The following is a 23183-nucleotide window of genomic DNA, read 5'->3' as shown; positions in this document are numbered from 1 at the left end:
GGTCAATCAACATGAGGAAGGAAGGTGGAAAGACAAAGGAGAGCAGAAGAAGGGCTGAGAGAAAGGGTGATACGAGGGTGTCTGAGATAATGGAGGACGGAGGAGGATTAAAAGGCTGTGACTGGGAGGAGGACAGCTTAAAAAAAAGAGTGGGTTGAAGGAGAGCGACTGCACCTATGCGCTCTCTAAGAGTGCATTACAAAAAGTAAAACCAGCATTACCTGCCCAAATTAAAAAGAACAAGTAAATATTTTGTCATTTTTCTGTAATATCTGATCACATTCGAAAACATGGCCTGTGGCACCATCTAGTGGTGAAGCGGCATAATGCGCCTCATGCGAATGGGAGTTCTGAGGGAAAGTGAAAGAGATTGTGCGTGCTTGGGTGCGTGAGAGTAAGCTGGTCGCTGCTTTGGAAGCACTACCAAAAGCTAGTTTACTATACGTCTTGCTTACAACGCATGCACGCTGGATCAGCGAGACCTAAAAAATTAAAAATGAATGTGTCCGTCTGTACACAACTGGTGCTCATGTAAAGGGCTCTGATACCTTCAGGTCTAGTTTGAGCTATATTAAACTCCCCCAAAAAAGTCATCAGGCATATTTTTGAGAACCTGCAACTACCTGTTGTAGAAATTGGATGTTTTAGGTGGGCTACAGACTTGCAAAAATAACTCTTCTTGAAAAATTAGCACCTAAGAAGCAAACACTCTTTATCCTTTTCAATCTTGGTGGTGTGTTATATAAAACTGAAAATAATATAATTACAAGTTCGTACACCCCACTCTGGGCTCTATGTCTGAATATCATAATCAGACATTATGTCTGACAAATATTTTGTCCTAAATATAGTTTACAAAAATATTGTCCCATAGGGGTAGATTTCATGTCATTACTCCAGTGTATTAAATAACAACAGGGTCTCTAATGGAGGAATTATCACCATCCACAGTATCCTCCTTCTTGCTCCTTTTCTCTTATTCTTTAGCAACCATCTGGTTACCTTTTATGTGAATTGTATTACTCCAGTGTAGCAATTATTTTGAATCAACAGGGCACAATGTTTACGTCCGACAATATTACAACCACAGCTTTATGGCACCAAACCCACTCTGGAAGGATAAAGGAATTCACAAATAGGGTTTTTTGTTAATTTAATTTTTTGAGAGTTTGTTAGCCCTCCTGCAACTTGCATTTTTGCTGGATTTTCTTTTCTGTTTCCTCAAAATTTCCATACTATTTTAAGAATAACAGTCTGTATCAAAATGCTTAGCAGACACCCATGGCTTGCCTAGTGGAATATGCCGATTTAATTTCCTGTTGATGTGTAAGTGGATGCTATGCAATGACCCTACGTTTGGAGTTTTAATCTGCTTTTTGCTTTAGAAAATTGTTGAAAACAAGTAAGCAATTCAAAAACAACAGTTATGTGCGGATGAAGACAATGAAAAATGAGTAAAGTGCTAAGCAACTGTAAGTGTATCTAATTTTGCTTACTGCTGGTAATATGCTGACATCTTTATTAATGTCTTTGTATCTAGTTGTTGAACCCTGTGCCAAGAGACACAGATAGTTCTAAAAAACTGTATTTCTGAACACCGTGCATAGCTGAGGAGTGCTGCTGCCTGTGGACAGTTGAAAGTCAGAATTTCAACTAGAAAAGGAACAGCTGTAGGATCATTGGGTGATGAGCGATTGGATGAGATTCCCATGGGTTTGAAGTGTGACTGTGCAATTTTATATTCATTGTGTACACCTGTTTTTTATTATTGGTGAAAATGAGCAGCTAAGACCCACAGATATTTTGAGTACACAGCTTAATGTTGGTTGAATTATTGTAGTTTATTTTTTTCTGGTTGTGCTAAAAATGTGTGACATTGCAAGGGCTTTATGTCCACAACACTACGATTTTACAAACTTTGAAACTTTTCAAGCTTTGTGAACTTCAGATGTTTCGCACAGCGTTTTTTAAACAGTTTATTAACGCTTTAACTCACCGTATATTTTCAGGAGAAAGGCACTAAAAATCACTACTTTTTTGAGAAAATAATCTGATAAAAAAAATATGATTACATTTGCATTCCGTTAGGAAATTTGGTAACTTTCAACATGATTGGTTTGGATGTAAACTGAGGGGCCTGGACATGCATTGAGACCATATATAAGCACAGACTACTAATCTCCTGCATTTGGTTCAACTTTAGGATAGAAATGTGCTATTGACCTAAAATAATATGGAGTCAGCAGTGCCTTTCTCAGTAAGTCCAAGAGCTGTTCCGTTAATGTAACAATATACTTTTTCTGTTTCTTAACCTTGAAAAAATGCCCCACCCTCCATATTGAGTGCGGGAAACTGACAAGAGCACATCTGTGGTACATGTCATCTATATTAAAGCAACTTGACCGGTTGTTTTCAAAAGCCTGTTTTATAAACAATACCACCACCAATAATACCACCATCACTAGTACCAAAACCACCACCTCAGCTTCTCTCGCTCACTAGTAATAGCAGGGGCTCTGTACGAGGCCGGAGCTGCAGCCGAGAACATTCCTCCCTCCCTCCATGCCTGCCATAAAGCACAGCCCTCCCTGCACCAGGAGGTGAAGCCAGGGCCCTATGACAGATACAGTGTTTTTTATTAGGCCAAAGATATCAATGACAATACACAATACCATACTGCAAACTCAAATCACGGGGAGGGCAGGAAATATGCCCCCCCCACTTTCCCTCCCGAACCACGACAGGGTAATCACAGAGCGAAAGGTGTTGCAGCGCTTTGGTAGTGTTTATAGCTCCGATCATATGTAACTCTCACTTCACACTTTGTGACTGTGTAATTTACAACACTTACTTATCTTCGTCACTGCACTATTTGTCACTACTTTAAAGACGTTGCAGGTTTGTCTCATCCTCAGATATTTACAATCTAACAAGCTGTCGAAAAAAGGCCCTTTATTGCAATGCAATAGGTCTCGCATTTGCTACAGCTTCAGTTATTATTTTGTAAATGATAATGCCTTTTATTTAGGTTTTAAAACCCAAAACATAAATAAAAGGCATTGTCATTTACAGTGCCAATAGCTCAAACTGGCGTGAATGCAAAACCTATTGCATTGCAAATGCTTGTGTATCTAGTCCTCTTTCTTCGATTCCAAACTTAACTGGTCTGCTATGGTAGGAAACAGAATTAATTTGTTGCAAAGAAGCATAGATGCTCTGTGGAAATGTGTGTCTAAACTGGGCAAATAATCAATTAGAGAAATGGTAGAAGTTTATTTGCCAAAATCCATAGCCTTAGCCCCTTACGGAGCACAACTATGTAGCACAGCTTTCAGTTACTCCCGCTTGCTCGAATCTGATTGCCCACAAAGAACTCAAACTCCCTTCATTAGTATTCCTTGGCTAGCATATGTCAAGAAGTCTTTCACAGATTTGGACCTGGCTTTTCTGTACAAATCACCCTCTAAATGCTTATCTTTCTCCAAAACTGAGTTAAGAGAGGCTTTTGTTAATAAATGTGAGTTAGAAAGGTGGCAATATAATCAAAGTAAAGTCGCAGTTATATTCTACCAGACACTGCCTAGGGTGCCCACAGGACATGACTCATATCTCTCTTTTGTCTCCTGTAACATGCATCGATATCTTTTAACAAGGATGAGATTGAATATTTTCCCGATGGAAGGATGCCCAGCTTAAGAACATTCAGTAAATAATCTTTTGCTATGTCCTTCCGATGGCTTGTCTACTCAATGTCTCATATTTCATTCTTCTGTTTTTATAAAATGGAAAGAAAATAATTCATTCTCCCAATGCTAACAAAACTGAGTCTATTTTCTTACTCTTCATCCCTTATGGTAATTAATTCCCTGGAAACCCCTTTCATCTGTTTTATGACTGAAAATGTGTTATACTCAGTCAAAAGTTAATTAGAGAAGGGGGTTGTTTTATTTGATCATTTTCATTAGCCTGTCTTCAATGCCCAATTACTGATAATGAATTGTTGCAAGGCCTCGTTACCAGTGGTTGCAATCTACCTCTTACTGTGCAGCACCCTGCAACTAATATGGGGCTGCGTAAAGAAGGCTACCCTGAAAATAGGGGGAATACCTGTATGCAGGCGCTTATCTGGACGATATCGTCATTTACAGTGATAACTGGACACAACACCTGGAACACCTCCACAAGGTCATCACTTCCCTGGGGTCCTATGGGTTCACGATAAACCCCGCCAAAACCACCTTAGCAGCCCAAACAGTTAAATATCTGGGATACCTCCTGGGTGAAGGACTAATACGACCCCAGAAAAGCAAAACCGAAGCTATCCAATCCCTCCCGTTTCCCCAAACCAGAAGAGATCTTCGTGCATTTCTGGGCCTCTTAGGCTATTACAGGAGATTCGTACCAAACTTTTCACAAAGGGCAGCCCCACTCACTGACCTGTTAAAAAAATCCACTAAAACCGAAACAATCCTTAGAAACCCAACGCCATTGTTATGGCATGTTTTTTCCGATATAAAAAGTGCCCTGACATCCAGTCCCGTGTTAGTGAGTCCGGATTACTCACAACCATTCCTGCTCCAGACAAACGCTTCGGAATAGGGACTTGGGGCGGTGCTGTCACAAAAAGACCCCCATGGAAACGAGAAACCCATTTTCTACCTCAGCAGGAAATTATTCCCACGAGAAAAGAACTATGCCGTGGTGGAAAAAGAAGCCCTGGCAATCAATTGGGCTGTGGAGAGCCTACGATACTACTTGGAGGGTCGAGACTTTACCATCTATACAGACCACGCTCCCCTAGAGTGAATGGCTCGGAACAAAGGCCACAAAGATCGAGTCCTCCGCTGGTTTCTGTCACTCCAACCCTATCACTTCACAACAGTACATCGAAAAGGTGTGGACCAGGGTGACGCAGACTATCTCTCTCGCTACCCCATGTCCCCATCCTGTACAAGAAAGACAGCTAGGGGAAGGGAATGTGATATCGCCCCACGGGTCGCGAGACCCTTACTCACCCCGCCACGAATATCACCCCTCCGAGGCTCTCCTTCCGAAACGCTATCGGAAACCACCACAAAAGCGTCCGTGACAACAGGAACCCTGCCCCTCTCTCTGTTACAGGATCCAATCCGGAGAGACGACGGACCGGAAGGACCTCCCCTTGACCCCGGAAGTCCCGCCTCCCTGCCGACGGCCGGACACAGAAAAGACGGAAGACGAGAGGCGGAAGTGGTCGGAGTATCGTGGCAGGAGATTTCGGCTGGAGCTGTGACGGAAGGAGAAGACGGGAGTGGAGAAATCGAGGAGTGGTCCGAAGACTGGTGGAGTCCCACGGAGGTGGCTGAAGAGCGGCCGTAACTCGGAGGAGAGTTACGGCGGAGCGCGTGAGTACCAGCTACCTTTAAAGCACGCTAGGTGCTCTGTGTAAATAGTACGGCCCCCTGTATAAATACTCCTGCTATCCTAGACACGTCACTTGTAGCTCTTAGACACCTTGTATATATATATATAGCACCTGACACTGTATAAACATTGTCCCCACATGAACCTTTCTGAACACCTCTTGTACTTTACCTTTCCTTGTCCGTCCCGCCCATTCCTCACGGTCGTTTCTATTTCTCTCACTCCTGGTTAACGGTTACGTTACCTGATCTCTAGTCCCAGTGAGACTAACGGCTCCTTCTCTTTCTCTTACTGCCCTCCGAGGTGCCTTCCCGACCATCTAGAGACTTCTACACCCAAGACCGGGAACACCACTGGACCCCCACAACATCCGGCGGAGAAAGAGGAAGACTGCGAAGCCCGTGTTTTGTGTCATACCTTGTTTTCTCTCTGGCTATCAAAACTGCTCAGTATGCAATAAAAGACTACTATTGCCCACTATATCCGGCATCCTTGCCTGCTTTTCCAGCCCGCCGACAGCCCACGATCACAGATGGTTACACTGCTATGTTTTTTTTGCCTAATAATTGCAGTACACTCTTTGTATACAACATTACAATCTATACTACTATTATAAAGAGAGAACTGTGTCCTTTGAGCCGGGTAAACTCGAAAACAACACCACCAATCTCAACACCCAATACAGCGTTGGAAAGGGGAGGACCAGGAGATGGACATAGGCTATATAGATGGACCCCATATACATTAGAAAGGGGGGGGCGCCCTCAGTCGTAAAGTAGTCCCTTGGGGGCGTTGGGCGTTGACATGTGAGAAAAAGTGGGCGTTAACAGGGACAGGATGTGGGCGTTAACAGTGTCAGAGTGGCAGGCAACTTCACGCTGCTGCAATGTGGGCGTCGTTCACAGCGTTCAAAGAAACCTTGTTCACATTGCCAACAGTACGAGAACACTTTATTACAGCGTTTTTATGGAAATGCAACGTTGTTCAAACACGCAATATTCACTCGCTTCACTCGCACACACAGCATTACACGTGGGCGTTACCGTGGCTGACATCATGGACGGGGCGCGGCTTCGAGCACAGAAAGGGGCACGCCTTGCTCAGCCGACCAATCACGCCACATTCGTTTGGCTGGCCTTGCGGGGAATATTAAAACGTTAAAAACATTACTGCAAATCACTGAATGAAGCCACAGCGTTAACACCGGAAGAACAGTAAGGTAAAACCGGAGAAATCCGTACAAATAGCAGTGCAGCGTATTTGAAAGCCACACAATTCAGTGCCTCACACAGCATTTGCTGACATCATGTACGGGGCGCGGCTTACCTCACACAAAGGGGCGCGCCTTGGACAACTCACCAATCACGCAACACAACTCTTGCACGGCTTGCGCACAATATTTAGAACACGTTACAAGAATTACTTACACTCGGAAAGAGGCGCGGCTCAGGGCATAAGCGAATGAACGTTTCAATGGTGCACAAAGTCGGGGGGACGCTCACGCGAATGGCCTTCACTAAAACTAAATACACGCATTAAAAAGCTTTCACTGCTTCAGCGAAACAAACGAAAAAAGCACTGACACTAACAACAAGACGGGCGCACAGAAAGGAAGACTCGGACGAATGCCATTCACAAACTCACCTTTTGCAAGGGGAAGAATGGGCTTCCAAAATTCACCGTTTTGAAGGTGAACAAATTGGGCACACAGGCGTTACTACAAAACCAAAAACATACACGGGATTAAAAACGCACTTACAGTACCACCAATACCGCCGAACACAAACGAACACTCTTACCAATGGCCTTCTGAAAGTCACCGTTTGCAACGTGAAGAATGGGCTGCTAAAAGTCACCATTTTCACTATTAACAAATCACAAGGCCAAACATACAAAGTTATAGGCATAGACTTAAGAGAAGCCTGCTTCACTCATGGGCAGTTATATGTTGCACTCTCTCGGACAGGGAATGTAGAAAATCAATTTACTCTGAATTCCAATTCTAATGAAACACAAAATGTTGTTTATCACAAAATATTAAAATAAATGTCTTCTTATTCATTAACAACACAACAACATTTACAATACTGACCCGGACAACGTCGGGACGGGCTGCTAGTGGTTTCAATAAATGTTTAAAAAGTCAATTTATATCTTTCTTGTTTTTACCTTGGGCACGCAAAAGTAAACAACAAAAGGGTAGTTCTCTTTCCATGTATGTTTACTGGGTTCAGATGGGGCACTGTGAGCTAGTTAGAAGCCAGGCCAACAATTCCTGATCAAACGTGTGAACCACGTTCCCATATTTTGACATTTATGCAGTCCAGGATACACAGTCCTACTAAATTCGTAGGAACCGTAGCACATTCCCATGGATAGGACGCAAGCAAAAAGGAATTGGGTTTCAAGTCAGTACAAAAGGAAAAGAATATTCTTTCAAGCTCAAAGAGATAACTTGCTACAGGGAATGAGGGGGCATTCAGTAAAGAACTGTCAGGTGAAAGACATGTCTCAGCAGCACCCATTATAGTGAGTGTGTTGACTTGGGTAATGAGCCCCTGTTGGACTCAATATAGCAGCAAACCACCATTTTGGAAGGGGACACAGATGTTCCAAGGTTCAAATAACATGGGGTCTGTGTTCTTAGCTAGCCTCGAAGGGAGGAAGGTCATTACCCTGAAGGATGCAGGTTCTTACGGGACTATAGTTGGGAGGGAGTATCTCAAGCACAAGAAGATTCTCCCTGGTGCCGGTTGGCACAGGCCGGCTATGCGGTGGGGATGACATGGAGTGCCCGTTACCAGAGATGAGGTAGAAATTAATGGCAAGTCTACCATTGCCAATGAAGGCTTGAGCGAGAAGCAAGGTGCAATGACGTGATTGACCCTGGTTACGTACCGGGACCTGAAGCCTTCTCATGGATACATCTACGGTTGCTTGGACAGATCAAGTTTGATGTTTTTCTAATTAAATTAGACTGAGATTGTCTTTGTGACAGAATCTCTGCAAATGTCAAAAATCTTGAAGTACGAGTCCTGCAGCCACACCTTTTTAAGTTCTTTCACAAGTGCACTGCAAGATAAACCTTCCGCTCACTAGTCTGGCTCCAAAAAGGAGATCAACAACCATAACTGTAAAGAAACAGCTAAAGACACAAGGAGGAACAGCTGGATTCCTGATAGAGAGCACATGCAGCAACATATAGACTTCTGAGACAGAGCACATCAATAGGGATAATGTTCTCACAGATTCGAGTTCTCTTAAGAAGATCAACCTCGCTTTGTGGTACCCATTTCACAGCAATAGTTGTAAACGTCAAGTGTGTACGCTTAGATATGACTTTACAATATGCAGTTTGGCAGATTTCAGTTCTAGTAGTAAATCCTGCTGACACTGTATCCTTTTCTAGAGTTGGAATAGTGTCCCTGCAGTGACTTCGGGTCAAGAGCTGGTGTAAATAATGGCACAATTAAATATTTCCATTATTGTGTCATTTGAGGTGTTGAGACATTTGGTGAGAGTTGGAATACTGAGACTTCTGGAAATGATCAAAAAACCTGTGTGTGCAGAGAACAGTCGAACTCTGGACACCAATGGCCGCATGAAAAGTATAACGGAGTCAGTGAGCCTGGGGGCTTGAAAAGTTACAAACTACAAAAAACCAATGGTAAGGACAGTAGAAGAAGGGCGAAGAGACAAGAGGTTACAGCATGGCAAGAAAGGCCGATCATGTGACCTGCTGGAATCAGAGAGCTCATCTTTGTAAAAATAAACCTGTAAAGGAACCAAGTGCAGTGTAATGAACAGGAGTGGGAAGAAGGCCTGAGCAGGAAAACATACTGACCAGAACAGCTGAACACACCCAGCAGAACACTCCACCTGGGTACTCTCAGGCAGGAGCTATCAGGTGCAGGAGCTGGAGCAGCATTTCCTTGGGGTCTCGTGATCAGTCAGTGGTGACATGGCAGTATTTCAGGCAGGCACAGTGCTTTCAGGGACACCAATGCTACACCACTTCAACTAAATAAACAGGTTACTTTCTTTGAGTAAATGACCCTCGAGGTAGTAAGGTCAAGCATTCAAGGAATGCTCTGGCACAGGTTAGAAATCAGACACAGCACAACATAGTAAATCACACGCAATAAGGCCAATGTCCAACCACAGCTACAACGTGAAAGAAGAATTTGACTGTCACCAAGAGGTACAACAAGCATTGGAAATGCAATAGGTCTCGCATTAGAAAAGTTGGAGCTATTGGTCTTGTAAATGACTTTTTTTTAATTTATGTGTTGTTTTTGAAAATAGCTAAATTAATAGCTTTGTCATTTACAATGCCAATAGTTATAACTTTTGCAAATGTGACACCTGTAGCATTTGTAATGCAACATGTTTTGTATTTTCGTGTCTTAGATGTATTGATATTACAAATAACAATGGCTTTTAATTTTTTAAAATAATTAATACTTAAATCATTTATTTAATTTATAATGGCAATAGCTTAAACTTTTGTAAATAACTTGTGACGAATATGTTCAGTGTATTTTATTGTGTTGAAAATCCAAAAACATTGCATTTGCACCTACACACACACAGAGCCACACACATATAGATGTGGTGGTGGTGGATCTGGGGGAGATGGTGGTGGTAGATGTGGTGGTGGATGTGGTGGTGGATGTGGTGGTGGTGGTGATGGTGGATGTGGTGGTGATGGTGGTGGATGTGGGGGTGGATGTGGTGGTGGATGTGGTGGTGGTGGTGGATGTGGTGTTGGTGGAGGTGGTGGATGTGGTGGTGATGTGGTGGATGTGGTGGTGGTGGATGTGGTGGTTGTGGATGTGGTGAAAGGGGTGGTGGATGTGGTGGTGGATGTGGTGGTGGAAGTGATGCTGGTGGATGCGGTGGTGGATGAGGTGGTGAATGCGGTGGTGGATGAGGTGGTGGATGAGGTGGTGGATGTGGTGGTGGTGGTGGATGTGGTGGTGGTGGTGGATGTGGTGGTGGATGCGGTGGAAGTGGTGGATGTGGTGGTGGATGTGGTGGTGGATGTGGTGGTGGTGGATGCGGTGGTGGTGGATGCGGTGGTGGTGGAAGTGGTGGTGGTGGTGGATGTGGCGGTGGTAGATGTGGTGGTGGTGGCTGTGGTGGTGGATGTGGCGGTGGATGTCATGGTGTATGTGGAGGTGATGGTGGATGTGGTGGTGGATGTGGTGGTGGATGTGGCACCAAATAGCAAATGGATGCCCTGCCATGTGTGCCTGTATGTTTGTGGGTTCATGTGCAAGGGTGCCTTTGTGTCTGTTGTGTCTGTGCGCATGTATGGTTGTTAGTCGGTGTGAAAGGGAGCTTGTGTGTCTGTGCACATATATGTTTGTTGGTCCGTGTGCAAGGGTGCTTGTTTGTCTGCACAATGAAGGTTACTATTTACGTGACTTAGATGTATTGATATTACAAATAACAATGGCTTTTAATTTTTTTAAATAATTAATACTTAAATAATTTATTTAATTTATAATGGCAATAGCTTAAACTTTTGTAAATAACTTGTGAAAAATATGTTCAGTGTATTTTATTGTGACGAAAATCCAAGAACATTGCATTTGCACCTACACACACACAGAGCCACACACATATAGATGTGGTGGTGGTGGATCTGGGGGATATGGTGGTGGTAGATGTGGTGGTGGATGTGGTGGTGGTGGTGGATGTGGTGGTGGTGGTGATGGTGGATGTGGTGGTGGATGTTGTGGTGGATGTGGTGGATGTGGTGGTGGTGGAGATGGTGGTTGTGGATGTGGTGAAAGTGGTGGTGGATGTGGTGGTGGAAGTGATGGTGGTGGGTGTGGTGGATGTGGTGGTGGTAGATGTGGTGGTGGATGTGGTGGTGGTGGTGATGGTGGAAGTGGTGGTGATGGTGGTGGATGTTGTGGTGGATGTGGTGGTGGTGGTGGATGTGGTGGTGGTGGAGATGGTGGTTGTGGATGTGGTGAAAGTGGTGGTGGATGTGGTGGTGGAAGTGATGTTGGTGGGTGTGGTGGATGTGGTGGTGGTAGATGTGGTGGTGGATGTGGTGGTGGTGGTGATGGTGGAAGTGGTGGTGATGGTGGTGGATGTTGTGGTGGATGTGGTGGTGGTGGTGGATGTGGTGGTGGTGGAGGTGGTGGTTGTGGATGTGAACAAAGAAACATTGGAATGTTGGAGCTCCAGGCTTCTACCAGCCATTATAAGCCCGGAGCACCCCATTGTTTTAAATGGAGCGACCAACATTCCAATGTTCTAATACAGCATGATATGTATAAACTGCATTCTTAGGCATGATGGACCATAACAGGTTTTTGTCTCGGGTCAAGTGTTTGTACATTTGATCTGTGTCCCCAGGCCAAGGGTGGACACTTCTATGCATCTTTCATGCTTGGTATCTGTATATTTTTCAGCTTTCATTGTACTCCGTTTCCTTTTATAATTATTTTAATTGTACTACGTTTATGAACATTGGCCGAAATAAAGTAAAGAATAAAAGTAAAGAAACGCAGGAATGGGTCATTTTTTATGTATGTTGAATCATTAAACAACTGTTGTGCTCATTCCAAAATTAGACAAACAGCACCGCCATGTGACAGACTATCACAAGCGCCGGTGTTGACTATTAAGTGCCGGTGCCGAGCACCGGAAACCGCCGGCTCAAATTAAGCAACGGGTCCTCTGCTCGGGGAAGTATGAGGCCAATCCTGCTGTTATTGTTTGGCTCCGAGCACGTGTGCAGCATTGACCCCTCCTCTAGAATGGAGGTCTCGCGCTGCATCATGGGAATGACTTCAGATAGCTACTTGTCAGGCACCACTGGAGACATTCGGGGGTGAGAACAGGAGAAGTGTCAGCCAGTCCGATTCCCTGGGTACCCTGTAGGAGAGTCTGTATGAGGCGTTCTCATACTGGAGAGGGTGGGACCTGAAACACCCAGAGGCAGTACGAGGCAGCTGTGACTCGTTGCCATGTGCGCTCACATGAACGCTGTGCCATGCATTCTGCAGCACCCTACGCACACCCTGCCCCTACTCCTTGCTGGGAAGAAAGCACAGGAAGCATGCTCCCACACTCCAGCCTTGATGCATGGCCTTAGCGATGGCCTGGCACAGTGGTCCAGTCCTTGCCCACCTCAGTGTGGTCCTGCTGGTACCGCTCACCCTGGTGCCACCCCCACAGCAGTACCCTCTCTAGCTCCTCTACTGTGCCCTGTTCATATCGACACTCCAGTCGCGCTCACAGGTGAGTGTGATGCCATGCTTGGTCCTCACCTAGAGTACTGCGCAGTGTTGTGTGGGCATCGGTGCCTACATTGTAAAAAAACTGCCAGGGCCCTCGTCAAGGGGCACTGGGAGGTGCATTTCGCACTTCCCATTGCCCATGCCAGGGCTAGCAATGAAAGCACTAACCAGACACTGCTACAAGCGTGACAATTCAGACTATTCCGGGTCCCAAAGCAATAAGAATAACTGGGGAGGCAGGTACAAGTCATTTTAAAGTATATAGAATGAATACACAACGGTTGTGCTCATCTCTAAATTAGGTAGACAGCGCCAACATGCTGCAGACTGTCATAAGTATCCGTGTTAACAACGCAGTGCTGTTGCGAGCACCGGAAACCACGGGTTCAAATTAAGCACCGGCTGTGCTCATCCTGGTGCATGTCCTGCCCGTTGTGGAGGTGGTGCAGGGCATTGCGCGTCTCGGAGCCGATGCCCGTCAGGTAGCGCTTGCCCTTGAAGACCAGCAGGTAGCACCTCGCCGTGGGCAGGAGGCTCACGGCGCCCTGAGGCCCGCCACGTTCCGGGTGCTCCCGAGGGAAGAGCGGCAGGGACACGTCGAAGCCCGGCCTGTAGGCGGCGGTGCCCAGGCTGGCACGGGCCAGCATGGCATGACCCAGCTCCAGGCCCAGCTCGTCGCCGTAGTCCGGCCAGCTGCCCGAGTAGAAGTTGAAGAGGAGGTGGTTGCGGCCTCCGTGCCACAGGGGCAGGCTCTGCAGGCGCGCCCGGGCGCCCGCCACACACTCCGCCGAGAGCCGGTCCCTGTCCAGGGTGTCCACCGGTGGCACGAAGAGGCAGGCCCGGCCGGGGTCCGGGGTGTAGAAGCGAGAGGCCTGCAGGGCCCCCAGCACCTTCCGGTAGGTACTGGAGGGTGGTGGGGCGTCCCCGGCAGGAGGGTACACGTACACCCAGAAGCCTCTGCGCTGGCACAGGCCGAAGTCAAAGCAGTTCTGCATCTGGCATTGCCCAGCCCTGGCGTGTTGCTGCTCCCTTTGTGGTGCCAGGGGCTGCTGCACGGGGCCGGCGGGCTCCCTCTCCGAGTAGCTGCCCAGGGGCACAGTCCAGAGGGGCCAGCGGGGGGAGTCTTCGGGGGCAGCCTCAACCCAGGGCATGGACTGAAGGTGGTGGGAGGAGGGGGCGGAGGTTGTGCCTGGGGTCTGTGCCCCCTGAAAGTAGCACCTACCCAGCAGCAGGCAGCAGCAGGCTCCCAGACTCAACACCAGCAACAGGTACCTCCGCTTAGCCTGCATGGGTACTAACGGGCACCGAGGGCGAGGGAGGGCATGAGAGGCACTTGGGGTGAGCGGCGGGTCACTGTCTGGTGCCACTTTGAGACTGTGCTACAGGCAGGAACTATTCACTCCCTGCTATAGAACTGTGAAATAAAAGTTAATTACATGAGACCCGCCTGTGTGTCTTGTTAGCATGTACCATAGTCCGGTACCAATGCGCAACTCGGCACCCGTGCCCTCATCAAGCTCCGTGCCAGCCGGGCACTGCCTGCCCTCTAGTGCCCAAGGGATCCATGTGCCACGGCTGACTCAGTACCAGTTCCCCAAAATAAAATCCAAATGCTGACGTCATCAAAGTCCAGCGCAAACAAATGATGGACGGAATGCTGAATACGTCATTCATTCACCCCCAATCATCAAAGCCCACGCATGTGCCCAGCTCAATCTGCCATCGCCAGGCTGCGTGCCCACCAGCAGGAACAAGTTGTGGGTCCCTCGAATCCCTGGACGCACGTGCAGTTCAGGCAAAACCTTTTTATTATCGCAAAACGAAACACAAACGTGTGTTCTTCTCACAATGCCCTGGTACCACTAAAAACGATGCCAGGCTCCGCAGCCGCTTGGCACTCTCTGAATCTAACACGATCCAAGTTTTAAAGCAGGATAGTCCCTGGGTGCCATTATCCCACAGCAGAATTCAAACACGTGCCATCCGCGGACTGTATGCATATGATAGTAATTTAAACAAGCAATCGCAAAAGGGGAGGGAGCCCACCCCTCGTGTGCCTTTAATTCACCACCGCAGCCCAGGAGTTTCTTCAAGTTCCCGCCGGGCCGCCTGCGACGACCCGGAAGCGGTTGGGCAGCCGGCCAATCCCATCGCGGCACCAACCGGAAGTCCCGCCCCATCGCGGCGAGAGAGAAACTACTGCCCGAGGAGCCACGAAGGCTCCTGATTGAGTCCCGGTCCCAAGATGGGGGACCGGGTGAAGAGCGGCCGGGCGCATGGGGAAGGCGGGGCTCTCATGTGGTGAGAGAGCCCCGCAAAGCGCTACCGCCGCCCGAGAGGCAGAACCACCGCCGAGCACCGCCAGAACCGGTGAGTGTGTTGAGGGAGAGGAGGGGTGAGTGGGGGTGGGGTGTACGCGCGTGTGTCTGTTTGAGTGTGTCTGTGCGTGCGTCTGTCTGTCTGTGTGCGCGTGTGTCTGTTTAAGGGGGGGTTCGAGTGTGTATGCAGTGTGTGTATGCCTGTGTATGTGCGCATGCGTGAGTGAGGCTTTCTTTGGCCATGGGAATGAGGCACGGCGACGTGCGCGCTCCCGAGGTCAAATCTCCGGCAGGAAAAGCTCGTGACAGTCTGCTGTCCACATTCCCCCAAAAGTGATTACATACGTTGTCTCGCCTAGACGCAAAAGCTTCGCTTTTGCTTTCGTCTAGGCGAGACCTAAAAAGGAGCAGCAGAAAATAAACAGAAGGTGTCGGGACCCTCTTGGGGAGATACAAAGTCAAAAACATTTACTGTGTGTAGGAGCACGAATTGGGGTCTCAAATAACATTGAGTCCCATATCCAATGATAACCTCGGGGATAGCGCTTGGATGTTCTCAGAAGTCTTTAGGACACAGTGGCTCTTCCTACGTATTTAAATAAAACTAGTGAAAAGGAAATTGGTGCCAAATAGAAACTGGACAACTCATTGAGGCCAAGTCCTTGCTACTGTGTTTCAAGTTATAAACATTCCAAAAACCCCTACTTGCCCACAAAAACAATTAAGACGCAAAAGGACTCCTTCGTTACTAGATGTCCCTCACGAGTCAAATGCAAAACCATTGAAACCCTTTCATCAAGCATTTGCATTTGGCGCGTGAGGGACATCTAGTAACCACCAGTTGAACTGCAGCTCTTTGTAGAATTATTTTGCTATTGGACACTATATAACACTCACATCCCACTACTAATCTCATCCCATAATGCTTTGCAGGGCCTTTGGTTGGGATTTTCTTTTTGCCAATAACTGTGCTTTGGGTGATCCTAAGAGGATGGGACCACAACCAAATCGTTCGATAAGATGATCTTTTTTATTTTCAAGGCATCTGTTTGGTACTCTCCCTAGGTTAGGGAGGATCCCAAAATCATGACCTTTCTCACTGCTTGAACATTTTTCAGTTACCCTTTTGTGAAAGTACTATATGCACTTTAGCATATAAAGATAGAGATACTTTTTAATTGTAACTAGCACTGAGCAGGATGGCATTTCCAATTATTTTGCCATTTTTCACAGTGAAGACACGCAAAGTACGCTCAGGGTTAGTGGTGAGTAGAACAGTTTCAGAGGGATTGAGGGGAAGAAGAGGGTTAGTAGAGGTTTATAGTTGTAGTACAAGGGAAGATGGGTATTACAAAGGTAGGCTACAAAAAGGGGTAGTAAAGGGGTAGTGTTGGAAAAGGTTAGAGGGGTAGTAGAGGGCTGTTCGCGGTGGATGATGTGTAGCTAGGTAGATGGATAGAAGGGTAGAGGGTTATAGGTGTAGAAGAGGGTTGTAGTGTTAGTAGAGGGATAGTAGAGTATTAGTATAGGGTTAAAGGGGTAAAAGAGGGATAGATGGTTTTAGGTTTAGAAAAGGGTTAGTAGAGGAGTATTAGAGGGGTAGAGTGGTAGTAGTGGTGTAGTAGAGAGGTAGTGGGGTATAAGTGTAGAAGGGTAGTAGACGGGTAGAACAGGGGTAGAAACCTATAAGAGATGTAGAGGGATAGAAGATGGGTAGAGAGGTATAAGAGTGTTAGAGGTATAGAAGAGGGAATGAAGAGGGGTAGTAGAGGGGTATAAGGGTAGAGGGGACTTGATGGATATAAGTATAAAAGTGTAGATGAGGTGTAGAAAGAAAGTAAAGGAGTAGAATGGGGCATTAGAAGTGTAGGTATAGTAGAGGGTTAGTAGAGGTGTAGATTAGATCTAGAAAAGTAGAGTGTTGGAGGAGCAGTAGATGTATATAAGGGTAGAAGAGGTATATAGGGGTAGTATAGGGGTAGCAGGGGGTCCTGGAGTAGAGTGTTAGAGTGGTAGCAGAGGGTTATAGGATTCTAAGTGGAGTACAAGAAGGTTAGTACAGAGGTAGTAGAGGGTTAGTAGAAGGATAGTAAAAGTTTATATGGGTAGTTGTGGTGTAGCCAAGGGGAAGTAACTGAGTAGAAGAATAGTCGTGTAGTAGAGGGGTAGAAGAGGTGTAAAAGGATAGAGGGGTAGTAGAGTTGTATGGGTGTAGTAGAGGTGTATTTGTGTAGAAGTGTAGAAGGGTAGTAGATGGGTAGAAGAGGGCTAGTAGGCTATAAGAGTTGTAGAGGTCAAAGAATGGCAGAGGGGTAGAATAGTGAAAGAAGAGGTGTAGAAGGTTATTAGAGAGCTAGAAGAGGGGTGTAATAGGTGTAGAATAGTACAGGCTATAGAGGTAGTCTATGTGTAAAGGGGTAGTAGATGGATAGAAGGCTTCAACAGTAGATGAGATGTCGTGGAGTAGTAAAGATGTAGAAGAGGGGCACTAGAGGGGTACTAGGGTAGAGAGCTAGAGTGAGAGCAGAGGGATAAAGGAGTAGAATAGTAGTATAAAAACATTAGTACAGGGGTAGTAGAGGGTTAATAGAGGGATAGAAAAGTTTTTGAGGGGTAGTTGAGGGGTAGTAGAGAGGTATAAGGATGTAGGTGTAGTAGAGGGTTAGAAGAGGGTTAGAAGGATAGAGGGGTAGTATATGTGTAGAGGGGTACATATGTACAGGGGTAGTAGAGGTGTAGAGGGGTAGTAGATGAACAGAAGTTTACTAAGGTTACATGTTGTGTAGAGAGGTAGTATAGGTGAAGAAGAGTGGCACTATAATGGTACTGGGGTGAAGCTTAAAACTGTTAGCAGAGTGGTATAGTATTATAAAATGGGTATAATAAAGTTAGCACTGGGGTAGTTGAGAGTTATTATAGTGATATTAAAGGTGTGGACGGGTATTTGATGGGTAGTAGAGTGTTATGAGAAGGGTAAAATGATAGATTTTTAGTAGAGGGATTGAAAGATGTAGGGGTATTAACTGTGCAGAGGGGTATTGGGATAGAATTATAGAAGGATAGTAGATGGGTACAAGAGCGGTAGTGTTGTAGAAAAGGTGTAGAGGGATACAATAGGGGTATAGAGGTAGAAGAGTGGTAGAGTGATGGAAGATGCAAAGAAGATGGCTAGAGGAATTTTAGAGGGGTGCAAAAAGGGTAGATGTGTAGATGGCTAAAAATGTAGAGAGTTATAGGGGTAGAATAGGATAAGAGGTGTAGGATAGGGATATTAGAGGGCTTGTATAGGGGTAGAGGGGTACAAGGTTAGATGTGTAGAATGCTGGAGGCGTATATGGTTAGAAATGGGTTAGATAGGTATTAGAGCTGTAGTAGAGGGCTAGAGGGGTTAGTAGAGTTGTAAACAGTAAATGTGTAGAAGAGTAGAAGAGAGGTAGAGGGGTTAAGAGTAATAAGAGTGTTATTAGAGGTTTAGAGGTGTAGTACAAGGTTAGTTGGTTATTAGAGTGTTAGCAGGGAAGAAGAGGGGTAGTAACTGAGTGTTGTAAAACTTTAGAGGGGTAGTAGAGGGATGTTAGAGGGTTAGAGGTTTAGCTAGATAGATGGATAGAAGGGGAAAGGGTTATAGGGGTCGAAGATAGTTGTAGTGTCAATAGAGGGATAGTAGAGGGCTAGCATAGGGCTGAAGGGGTGAAAGAGGGCAAGATAGACTCATGTTTAGAAAAGGGGTAGTAGAGGAGTATTAGAGGGTTAGAGTGGTAGTAGAGCTGTAGTAGAGGGGTATAAGTGTAGAAGGCTAGTAGACGGCTAGAACAGGGGTAGTAAGCTATAAGAGGTGTAGATGGATAGAAGATGGTTAGAAAGGTATAAGAGTGGTATAGGTGTAGAAGATGGAAAGAAGAGGGGTAGAGAGGTAGTAGAGGGGTAGAATAGGTATAGAAAGGTATAGGGTTAGAGGGGTTGAGGGTTATGAGATGGATTTAAGTAAAGAAGGCTATATGATTTGTAGAGAGGTAGTAAAGGGGTAGAACAGTGGCATTGGAGGGCTAGGTATAGTAGAAGGGTATTAGAGGTGTACAATAGGTGTAGAAGGGTAGAGTGGTATAGGGGCAGTAGATGGTTCGAAGGTTAGAAGATGTGTAGAGGCGTACTAAGGGCTAGCGGGGGGAACTAGAGGGGTACTGGAGTATAGTGTTAGCAGAGGGGTATAGGATTAGAAGTGGAGTAGAAGAAGATTAGTACAGGGGTATTAGAGGGTTAAGAGAGGGGTATGAGTGTAGAAGGGTAGTATACCGTTATTACAGGTAGTAGGCTATGTAATGTAATGTAATGTAATGATGTCTTGTAAAGCATGAACCCGTCCTGGCTTTCCCTGTGATGGTCCCAACTTGGTATCTCCAAGGTGAAACCAGGCATCCCCGGGGTTTGTGGGGGGCCGTTGTGGAGATGAGGCAAGCTAATGCCCAGATTTGCCGAGTGTGATCCCTGGTTAGAGTAGACACTGAGGCGAGAATTATCGAGTCCGCTGACCCTGGTCCATGACCCTGCCGCGTCGGGAATTGAACCCTGGTCCCGGGCCATCCTCTGCTTCCGGGTCTGCCGTCTCTAACCAGTGAGCCACACCACTCCAAGCGGTGTAGATAGATAGAAGTTGGTTACAAAGGTTTAAGAGTGGTAGAGGTGTAGAAGAGGGAAAGAAGAGGGGCAGAGGGCTAGTGAAGGTGTAAAATAGGTATAGAAGGGTACAGGGGTAGAGTGTTTGAGGGGTAGTAGATGTATAGAAGGATATAAGGGTAGATGAGTTGTAGATGTGTAGTAAAGGGGTAGAAGAGGGGCAGTTGAGGGATAGTGTTTTGTAAAGTGGTAGACTGTTATCAGAGGGTTATAGTAGTATCAAAGTAGTAGAAGAAGGTAAGTTCAGGGTTAGTACTGGGTTAGTACAGGGATACCAAAGGTGTACAAGGTTATTTGATGTTTATTAGAGGGTTAGGGTATGTTTTGAAAGATAGTGGTGAATTAGAGGGTTAGAAGATGGGTAGAAGGATAGATGGTTAATAGAGGTGTAGAGGGGTAGTAGAGGGCTTTTGTGATAGAAGGGTAGAAGGCTATTACATGGATAGAAAAGGGGTAGTGGTGTAGAAGAGGAGTAGAGGGATAGAATTAATTATTATTATTATTATTATTATTATTAATTGTGTTTTGTTAAGCGCAAACAACCCGGAGGCCTCGTAGCGCTGTGTATAGTCAGACTAGTATAAGCTAAGAGAACAGGTTAGATAAAAAGAAGAGTTTTTAGTTCCTTCCGGAATTTCAGAAGGTTGGGTTCACTGCGAAGGGTAGTAGGCAGGGAGTTCCAAGCTTTGGCGGCGTTCCAGGAGAAGGAGCGCCCGCCCCATCTGGTACGTTTAATTTTGTTGACGGTAGCCAGGAATGCCGTGCTAGATCGCAATGCTCTTTGGGGGAGGTAGGGGGTCGCCAAGGAACAGATCATTGCTGGAGCGGTCTTCCACATGGCCTTGTGCATAATGCACATAGATTTAAACAATACTCTGGCCTTAATGGGAAGCCAGTGAAGTTTCTTCAGGGCAGCTGTTCCTGATTCCCGCCGATTGAGGCCCAACAAAAGGCGGGCTGCCGCATTTTGAGTAACCTGAAGCTTCCTTATTGTAGAGGCAGGAGCCCCTAGGTACAAGGAGTTCCCATAGTCCAAACGGGACAAGATAATGGCTTGCACCATTATTCTGCGGGCTTGAGAAGGGAGGAGTGGCAGCACTTTCCTAAGCATGCGCATAAGGCCAAAGCAGGTGGCGGACAAAATGGTTGCTTGCTGAGTGAAGCTTAAATTTGCGTCCAGCCAAATGCCCAGGCTTTTTATATGGGTCTTTGGTTGGGGCGGGGTGCCCATGCATGGGGGCCAGTCCAATAGAGGGCTAGAAATAATTGGATTGCCCAAAATCATGAGCTCCGTTTTCTCGCCGTTTAGCTTCAGATGCGAAGCGGCCATCCATTGGGTGACCGCTACCAAGCAATTGCTGAGATTCGAGAGGGAGGTGTTGGGCTGGTTCATGGATACAACCAAATGTGTATCGTCGGCATAGGTCACTATGTCTAGACCGAACGAATACACTATGTCAGCAAGTGGTTGCATATAAATATTAAAAAGGGTGGGGCTCAGGGCAGAGCCCTGAGGCACGCCTTGATCAAGGGGCCAGATTTTTGAATGGATAGTGCCCTCTACAACCTCAAAGGAACGATTCTCCAGAAAAGACTGAAGCCAGTGCATGGCCTTCCCTGAAATTCCTATTTGGCGTAGGCGGTGGAGGAGGATGCTGGTGTCAACAGTGTCGAAGGCGGCACTAGAATAGGGGTAGAGAGGTTAAATAGTGTTACAGGGGTAGAAGAATGAAAGAATATGGGTAGTAGAGGGGTGGTAGAGGGCAGAGGGATATTAGAGAGGTGCTACAAGGGTAGGTGTGTAGATGGCTAAAAGGGTATAAAGTTATATAGGGGTAGAAGAGGATAAGAGGTGTAGGATAGGGATATTAGAGGGGTGGTAGAGGGTTACTACAAGGTTAGATGTGTAGAATGCTAGAGGCATTTAGGGCTAGAAAAGGGTTAAATGGGTATTAGAGGTGTAGTAAAGGGCTAGAGGGGCAGTAGAGTTGTAGAGGGGTAAATGTGTATAAGTGTAGAAGAGTAGTAGAGTGGTTTAGGGTAATACGAGTGTTATTTGTGGTTTAGGGGTGTAGTACAAGGTTAGTCAGACCCCCCAGGATATAGCGGCATGGATTAGCAAATTTAGCGGCACAAAAATGGAAATTTAGCGGCACAAATATGGAAATTTAGCGGCATTTTTACGGCACTTTATTTTACTCATAATCATTCATTCTCGCGAAATCCTGGAGGGTCTTTACAATAGCTGTTGTGCACAATGAGAAAATTCATGACTTTTAAGTCTCATATGTGCATAGACTCATAGACAAACTGCATTGGTATGACATTCCCAAAATAATAAACGTAACCGTTTGCACATGGGAGGAAAGACTAAATACTATACAGATAGCACAAATATTTCTGTATTATCAAGCACAATTGGCACCAAGAAAATGTGGCGCCTATTAAATGTCTGCCTCCAAGCCCCGCCTCCAGTCCCGCTCACAACTGCCCCCTTCTCCATTCACTGCTTAAATTGATGAGTAGCTGTCCTCATTTTTTTCTCATTTCAAGCACTGGGTATAAGCTTGGTTAACAGACTGCAACACTGAGGTAACAATGGGGGAGTAGAAACATAGGTATAGCTAGATGTTTGTTTTTACATGGACCTACTTTTATGTTTAAAGGGTGCTGCAAAATGCAAAAGTGTAGCATGTAAACGCCAGATTTCTCCTGCAGCAAAAATGGCATCTCTACCCTAGTCAAATATGAGATATGTAAAAGGTCGAACGCTGGCCACCAGCATCACAGACATACTAAACACCGAATAGTTGTTGTCTGGGCTGGACCAACATGTGAGTGACACTGCCAACAAAACTTGCGCAGAAGGGAGCCAACCAATAACTATTCGAAGCATGCTATTCTGTGCGCACTTCCGGCACGTGAATTACACTGAAAGTGAGCAATAGCATGAGGCAGGGGGTGGGAGGTGATTTATAACCTGTTCTTATTACAAGACCTTGGCAGACAGACAAAGCTGTCTGTCACAACAAACCTAAATATAAGATTATGACAAGGTAGGAAGATGGCAGTTCTCTCTGGGTAGACGGCCGGTGTATCCAGGGACCTAACATGGACGTCTGAAGCACCTGCAGCACAGGGGGCATCTCTCTCAAGCTTTCCCCCGTTTGGATGAAGCCCTTTATATATATCTGTGAGGTGGTCTGCCAAACCTCGCAATGCTGTCAGTTTGTCAGCGTCACCACACGGAGGGATCTCATCCATCACGCACACTATTCGCCAGAGGCCCGGTGACGTATTCTACTGTGGATATCAATGCACCTTTCTCTCATTACAAAGTCACAGTGTTAACTGACACGCCATCTCCGATGTAGATTAGTAGTGTCTTCTCGACTGACTGTGTTAGTTCGCCTCCAATGAGCAAGTGCTGACGTCGATAAGCACTGACGTCCAACTAGCATTGACGTCGATGCATTTATAGCCCTTCCTCCAGCCTGGGTCGGCAGCCGCTACCCGTCAATTTCGC

The sequence above is a fragment of the Lissotriton helveticus genome, chromosome 1_1, assembly GCF_964261635.1.
Source record: "Lissotriton helveticus chromosome 1_1, aLisHel1.1, whole genome shotgun sequence".
NCBI lineage: Eukaryota > Metazoa > Chordata > Amphibia > Caudata > Salamandridae > Lissotriton > Lissotriton helveticus.
Note: the sequence above shows the minus strand (reverse complement) of the source record.